We start from the raw sequence: 7,740 nt of genomic DNA, 5'->3' as shown, positions 1-7,740 counted from the left end.
ACGGTTTTCGAGTGATGTGGGCAGGTGGGCTTCATTACATTTATCTATGAATGGGAAGGTTAATGTTATTAAAATGAATTGTATTCCAAAATTCAATTACTTACTGCAGTCTCTCCCTGTAGATGTCCCCCTCTCTTATTTCAAGCAATTTGATAGCATAGCGAAGTCCTTCATTTGGAATGGTAAGCGTCCCAAATCACATTTCAATAAGTTACATAGGCCGATTGACACAGGTGGGCTAGGCCTAACCAAGATTTTATTTTATTATTATGCATTTGGTCTCAGACATTTGGCTCGCTTCCACCTGAGAGAGCCCCTCCCTGGTTCACTATAGAACAGGAAGTTCTTGCCCCTATTTCGCCACTGCAGAGCCTTTCTATCAAATTAATCGGAGAAGCTAAGTTACATCCCGTTATCTCGCACTTGAACTCGGTATGCACAAAGGTGTCCAGACTGTTTAATTCTGACATTTTTTAAAATGTTGCCTCGAGCATATGGCTGAACCCCAAACTATGCATCAACAAGTCCCCTTTTTGTCAGAGTGGATTGGGAGAGGGGTTACTACACTCGGTGACCTCTATGGGAATGGAGTGTTGAGATCCTTTCAAAATTTGGTTAAACTTTTTGGGATTCAGAGATATCAGTTCTATAAGTATTTATAGCTGCGCCACCTGCTCTGTACTGTTTTTGGGAGTGGTTTACACCCTCCTAAAGCAGCAGATACTCTGGGAGTGGTGATTACTGCTTTTGGAAAAGGTCATGAGTCATCGGTGTATTACTCCCTACTAATTCAGAGTCTGGGAGACAGAACTTCAACTTCTCTTAAGAGATTATGGGGGAAAGATCTAAATTTGGTATTGGAGGAGGGAGAGTGGGCTGGGATTCTAAAAAATGTCAAATCTGCATCCAGGGGTTCGCCTCATGCAATTTAAGATTTTACATAGAGTCTATTGGACCCCCTCTAGATTGCATAGGCTTGGTCTTAAAGACACACCCACCTGCTGGCGATGTCAATCAGAAGATGGAGACACAACCCATGTCTTTTGGGGATGTGTTAAGATGCAAGAATTTTGGATGAGGATTCAGAGTTTTATGTGCGAGGTTTTGGCCTCTCAAATTTTATTTTGCCCCAGACTCTGTATCTTGGGAGATGGGGCAGTCATTAATTTGGAGAATAAGCACATGAAAAACTGGGTCCTAACAAGTGTTATGATCGCCAGACAGATCACTTTGAGGAGTTGGAAGTCAGCTGGAGCGCCTCCGTTTCAGGAGTGGTGTTCAGAGATGGCCAGAGTGGCAGCTCTTGAGGAGGGGGTATCCAGAAGACTGGGGAGTCTGGACATGTTTGTGAAGAAGTGGGGCAGATATCTGTCTTTTTTGGAGGGCTCTCGGGGAGGGACAGTGGAGAGAGAGGTGTACGGGTTTTATATGTGTGATTGTTTTATTTATTTTATATTTTTAATTAATTAATTAATTTATTTATTTATTTTTGTTGTGTGTCTATGGTTGTGTGACCACTGGGGTGTTGTTGGGGGTCGGATGGGGTATTGGGGGGGGGGGAGATAATGGGGGTTGTATATTGATTCTGTATATGTGTGTTCTGTTATTTATATTTAATGGTTGAATCAATAAAAAATGTTAATCGCAAAAAAAAAAATAAATAAAAGCTCCTCCAAGGTTATCTCAGAATCAAGAGAATTTTTTTGCTCAGTCGTCAGTTTAGGGAGTTCTAATGGTTCTACAAAGTTTCTAATATCTTTATCAGTAGACGAAGACGTGGAACTATAAAGATCAAGATAGAATTCTTTAAAAGCATTATTAATATCAATGACAGAGGTAAAAATTTCACCACCAGAAGATTTCACTGAGGGAATGGTAGAAAAAGACTCTCTCTGCTTTATATGGCTAGCTAAAAGCTTCCCTGCTTTGTCACACGACTCAAAGTATGACTGTCTTGCCCTGAATAGCCAAAACTCCACCTTTCATGACAAAATATTATTTTGTCTGTATTTCAGTCAGGTCAATTATCTGAGGCCATCAGACGACATTCGCCGTTTCAGCTCTGCCTCGGCACTTTTAATATTTCCTTCCAACTCTTTGAGTTCTCGTGCTTTGGACTTTTTGATGAATGAGGCATACTGTATGATCTGACCCCTAAGAACTGCCTTAAGTGCCTCCCAAACCATGCCCGCAGAGGATACTGAAGACCAGTTAGTCTCCATATAAACACTGATTTCAGCCTTTAACATTTGTTGGAATTCAAGATTTTGCAAAAGGGATACATTAAAGCGCCAACTATATGATTTCTTTTTCTCCATATGTGACAAACTCACCAGGGCGTGACCTGAGACTAAAATGATCTTGAATCAGATCTTATGGACTGATGAAAACAATGTAAAGTCCCTACCAGATGGGTTCAGAAGTCTCCAAATATCTGTAAGACCAAGATTTTTATACATCCTGTGAAGCATCAATGTTGCTCTAGGGGGCTTACACACTTTTGCTTCACTATGATCAAGGACTGAGTCCATCAAAAGATTAAAGTCTCCTCCCAATATTATTGGGGTGCCAAAATCAAACTTTGCCCATGAATTTCTGCTAAAACACTAATGACTCTTCCTAATTTATCTTTAATCTATTTGAGACTTTTGAATTATAGATGTTTACTTATCAATGTAATGACTCCCCTGCTCTTACTTGAGCCAGCACTAAAGAAAACATGTCCACCCCATATCTTCCCAAATTTTTCAGCTTCCAGCGGGGAAAGATGCATTTCTTGAAGAAACACTCTATCGTATTTCTTACATTTAAGAAGAGAAATAACTTTCCTTCTTTTTATGGGGTGCCCCAACCTATTCACATTCCATGTGGAGAGAGATAATCCACTCATATTAACATTTGACATTTGAACATATTAGAAAAAATAGATTGTGTGTTAAAAACAAGATTACAAATAGCACTTTTCAACATTAGTGCAACAATCAAACCCCATACTCCCCCCGAACCAAACAAACAGAAAAAAGAAAAACATGCTCATTAACCCCACGCACGACAGTGCCAAACGGCGTCCATCAGTCTAAACTCAAAATGTCCATGTACGCCTACGAGAGCCCCTGCAACAACTTTGCCATCGGATTGCTCAAGTCCGGTGTATCTATACAAATTTTGTGAGGCAGAATTACATAACAGAAGATAATCTATAAAACAAACTCCAGCCAATAGGTGGGATAAACACAGAGAATGTGTAGATTCGTCTATATAACTGTCCAAAGGTGTGTTAGTCCACAAAACAAGTTCCAGCCATTAGCGGAACTAGCACAAAAAACAAAAATAATGCCATTCAGTTTCCTCAGGCAGTCAAACGAATGTTCAGTGAGCCGGCACTTTCGACTGCTGTATGAATGCAACAAATGACCCAATCACTCCAATGTCCTGCAAGAAATACTCCACAAAAAAACTCCAAACAATAGGAGGCATAAGCACAAAGAACGTGCAGATTCATCCACAACACTATCCCGAAGGAGTGCTATTCCACAAAACAAACTCCAGCCGCTAGGTGGAACAAGCACAAAAAGAAACAAAAAAGGTGCCCAGTTTCCTCGGACGGTCAAGTGAATGTTCAGTGAGTCAGGCCCACTTGGCTGCAACATGAGTACCACAAAATAACTTACTCTATTGATTTTATGAAGGACAATGCTTGCTGGGGACATGTAAATACTCCCTAAGCAGGGCGCCGAGCTGGAACTCTGTGAGCTCGTTCGATTTCCAGCTTATGGCCTGTAATGTCGAGCAAACTCGGAAAGAGCCCGTCCAGGAATTCCACCTTATTCTGACCCTCTGCTCTCTCAGGAATTCCAACAATTCGGAGGTTATTCCGTCAGTTACGATTCTACATATCGTCCAGCTTTTCCCAGACGCACTCCAAATCTACCTTGGTCGCTAGCGGATTAGCAGCTAATTCCCTCTCTGATGACTCCAGATAATCGTTTCCTTTCTCAAGATCCGCCACCCTTGCAACCATCTCAGTGAATTTAGTCTCCATGGCAGTGATTGATCAACGTATTACAGCAAGCTCCTCCAAGTCAGCAACGACCTTCATCAGCATTGCCAACACGTTCATCAATTGTCGCCGAATTTCCTTCAACTCACCGGCCAAATCGACTCTCGGGCTTGCAGCCTGCTGCTCGGGAGCTTCAGCTTGAGCACGTAAGTGTCTTTAAATGTCTCCAGAGCCCGAGGATTTTGAATTCTTTGACATATTGTTTTACTAGAACAGTTAAGAATCAGTCTCCTAAGCAACCAAATTGGCCCGGTTGCTAGGGAGGGTAGATTCACATGGGGTAACCTCCTCGTGGTCGCTTTAATGTGGTTCGATCTCGGTGGGGCGTATGGTGAGTTGTGCGTGGATGCCGCAGAGAATGGCGTGAAGCCTCCACATGCGCTATGTCTCTGCGGTAACATGCTCAACAAGCCACATGATAAGATGAGCGGATTGACTGTCTCAGACGCAGAGGCAACTGAGATTTGACCTCTGCCACCCAGACTGAAGTGAGTTACTACGCCACCACAAGGATTTAGATCAAATTGGGAATTGGGCAGTCCAATTGGGGAGAAAAAGGGGAGAAAAATAAAAAAACTAGCAAAGTGCGCAGAGCTCACCTTTCACACATCCGAACCTCGCATGGCACGACGTGACTCCTCCCTGAAAGACATTACTAACTACAAGACACCACCTCCCAACACTACTGGGAATCAACAACTGGCTGACAACCTGAATGTGTTTTACTGTAAATTTGAAAAGCCCAGTCTCACACCCCACACCCGCTCTGACCTTCAAGTCACACAAACACCAACACCTCCTGCAACCACCCTCCTCCCCCCTCCTGCTACTCAACCTGCACTTAAGATCTGTGAAGATGATGTGCGCCTGGTCTTCCTGAAACAAAAGACAAGGAATGCACAGGGCCCAGACAGTGTTTCACCCACTTGTCTAAAATCCTGCACTGACCAGCTGGCCCCCATCTTCACACAGATCTTCAACAGATCACTGGAGCAGTGTGAAGTTCCCTGCTGCTTCAAATGCTCCACCATCATCCCTGTCTCAAAGAAACCCAAAATCACAGGACTTAATGACTACAGACACATCGCTCTGATGTCTGTTGTCATGAAGTCATTTGAGAGATTGGTGTTGTCCCACCTGAAGGACATCACTGAACCCTTTCTGGATCCCCTTCAATTTGCTTATCGAGCAAACAGGTCTGTGGATGATGCAGTCGACATGGGATTGCATCATATCCTGAAACATCTGAACAGACCAGGGACATATGCAAGGATCCTTTTTGAGGACTTCAGTTCAGCTTTTCAACACCATCATCCCAGCTATTCTCTGGACTAAATTAACCCAGCTCTTGGTTCCCACCTCTATCTGTCAGTGGATCACCAGCTTTCTGACAGACAGGCAGCAGCTAGTGAGACCGGGGAAATTCACTTCCAGCACCTGTACAATCAGCACTGGTGCCCCCCAGGGATGTGTGCTCTCCCCACTACTCTTTTCCCTGTACACAAATTACTGCACCACCAAGGACCCCTCTGTCAAGCTCCTGAAGTTTGCAGATGACACTACTGTCGATGAGTCTGCATACAGAAGGGAGGTTGAACAGCTGGCTGTCTGGTGCAGTCAAAACAAGCTGGAGATGAACACGCTCAAAACAGTGGAAATGATTCTTCAGGAAGAACCCCCCAACATTGACCCCGCTCACCATTCTGAACAGCACTGTGGCAGCAGTGGAGTCATTCAGGTTCCTGGGCTCTACCATCTCACAGGACCTGAAGTGGGAGACACATATTGACTCCATTGTGAAAAAGGTCCAGCAGAGGTTGTACTTCCTTTGCCAGTTGAGGAAGTTCAACCTGCCACAGTCTCTGCTGACACAGTTCTACTCAGCAGTCATTGAGTCTGTCCTCTGCACTTCAATAAATGCCTGGTTTGGTTCAGCTATGAAATCAGACAGCAGAAGACTACAAAGGACAGCTCGGACTGCTGAGCAGATCATTGGTGGACCCCTGCCTTCCCTTCAAGAACTGTACACTTCCAGAGTGAGGAAAAGGGCTGGAAAAACCACTCATCTAGCCCACTACCTCTTTGAACTGTTGCCCTCTGGCTGGTGTTACAGAGGACTGAGCACCAGAACTGTCAGGCACAAGAACAGTTTTTTTTCCTAAGGCCATCCATGTCATGAACAGTTAAAATGGCCCCGTTGAGCAATAATTATGAGCAATACTCAACTTAGTCTATTTATATTTATCCAACATATCCAATGTCTTCTGCCATTAAATTCCCTTGCACTATCTGTATGTAACAGATTTGTATTTGTACATACGTACAGTTGAAGTCAGATGTTTACATACACCTTAGCCAAATACAGTTAAACTCAAGTTTTTCACAATTCTTAACATGTAATCGTAGAAAACATTCCCTGTCTTAGGTCAGTTAGGATAACTATTTTAAGAACGTGAAATGTCAGAATGTAGAGAGAATGATTTATTTCAGCTTTTATTTCTTTCATCACATTCCCAGTGGGTAAGAAGTTTACATACACTTTGTTAGTATTTGGTAGCATTGCCTTTAAATTGTTTAACTTGGGTCAAACTTTTTGGGTAGCCTTCCACAAGCTTCTCACAATAAGTTGCTGGAATTCTGGCCAATTTCTTCAGACAGAACTGGTGTAACTGACCTTGCTTGCACATGCTTTTTCAGTTCTGCCCACAAATTTTCTCTTGGATTGAGGTCAGGGCTTTATGATGGCCACTCCAATACCTTGACTTTGTTGTCCTTAAGCCATTTTGCCACAACATTGGAGGTATGCTTGGGGTTATTGTCCATTTGGAAGACCCATTTGCGACCGAGCTTTAACTTCCTGGCTGATGTCTTGAGTTGTTGCTTCAATATATCCACATAATTTTCCTTCCTCATGATGCCATCTATTTTGTGAAGTGCACCAGTCCCTTCTGCAGCAAAGCACCCCTAAAACATGATGCTGCCACCACCATGCTTCGCGGTTGGGATGGTGTTCTTCGGCTCGCAAGCTTCACCCTTTTTCCTTCAAAGATAACGATGGTCATTAAGGCCAAACAGTTAAATTTTTGTTTCATCAGACCAGAGGACATTTCACCAAAAAGTAAGATCTTTGTCCCCATGTGCACTTGCAAACTGTAGTCTGGCTTTTTTATGGCGGTTTTGGAGCAGTGGCTTCTTTGCTGAGCAGCCTTTCAGGTTATGTCAATATAGGACTCGTTTTACTGTGGATATAGATACTTGTCTACCTGTTTCCTCCAGCATCTTCACAAGGTCCTTGGCTGTTGTTCTGGGATTGATTTGCACTTTTCGCATCAAACTACGTTCATCTCTAGGAAACAGAATGAGTCTCCTACCTGAGTGGTATGATGGCTACATGGTCCCATGGTGTTTATACTTGCGTACTATTGTTTGTACAGATGAACGTGGTCCCTTCAAGCATTTGGAAATTGCTTCCAAGTATGAACCAGAATTGTGGAGATCCACAATTTTTTTTCTGAGGTCTTGGCTGATTTCTTTTGATTTTCCCATGATGTCAAGCAAAGAGGCACTTAGTTTGAAGGTAGGCCTTAAATACATCCACAGGTACAACTCCAGTTGACTCCAATTAGCCTTTCAGAAGCTAAATTAGGCTTGACATCATTTTCTGGAATTTTTCAAGCTGC

This window comes from Myxocyprinus asiaticus, chromosome 43, assembly GCF_019703515.2.
Source record: "Myxocyprinus asiaticus isolate MX2 ecotype Aquarium Trade chromosome 43, UBuf_Myxa_2, whole genome shotgun sequence".
Taxonomy (NCBI): domain Eukaryota; kingdom Metazoa; phylum Chordata; class Actinopteri; order Cypriniformes; family Catostomidae; genus Myxocyprinus; species Myxocyprinus asiaticus.
Note: the sequence above shows the minus strand (reverse complement) of the source record.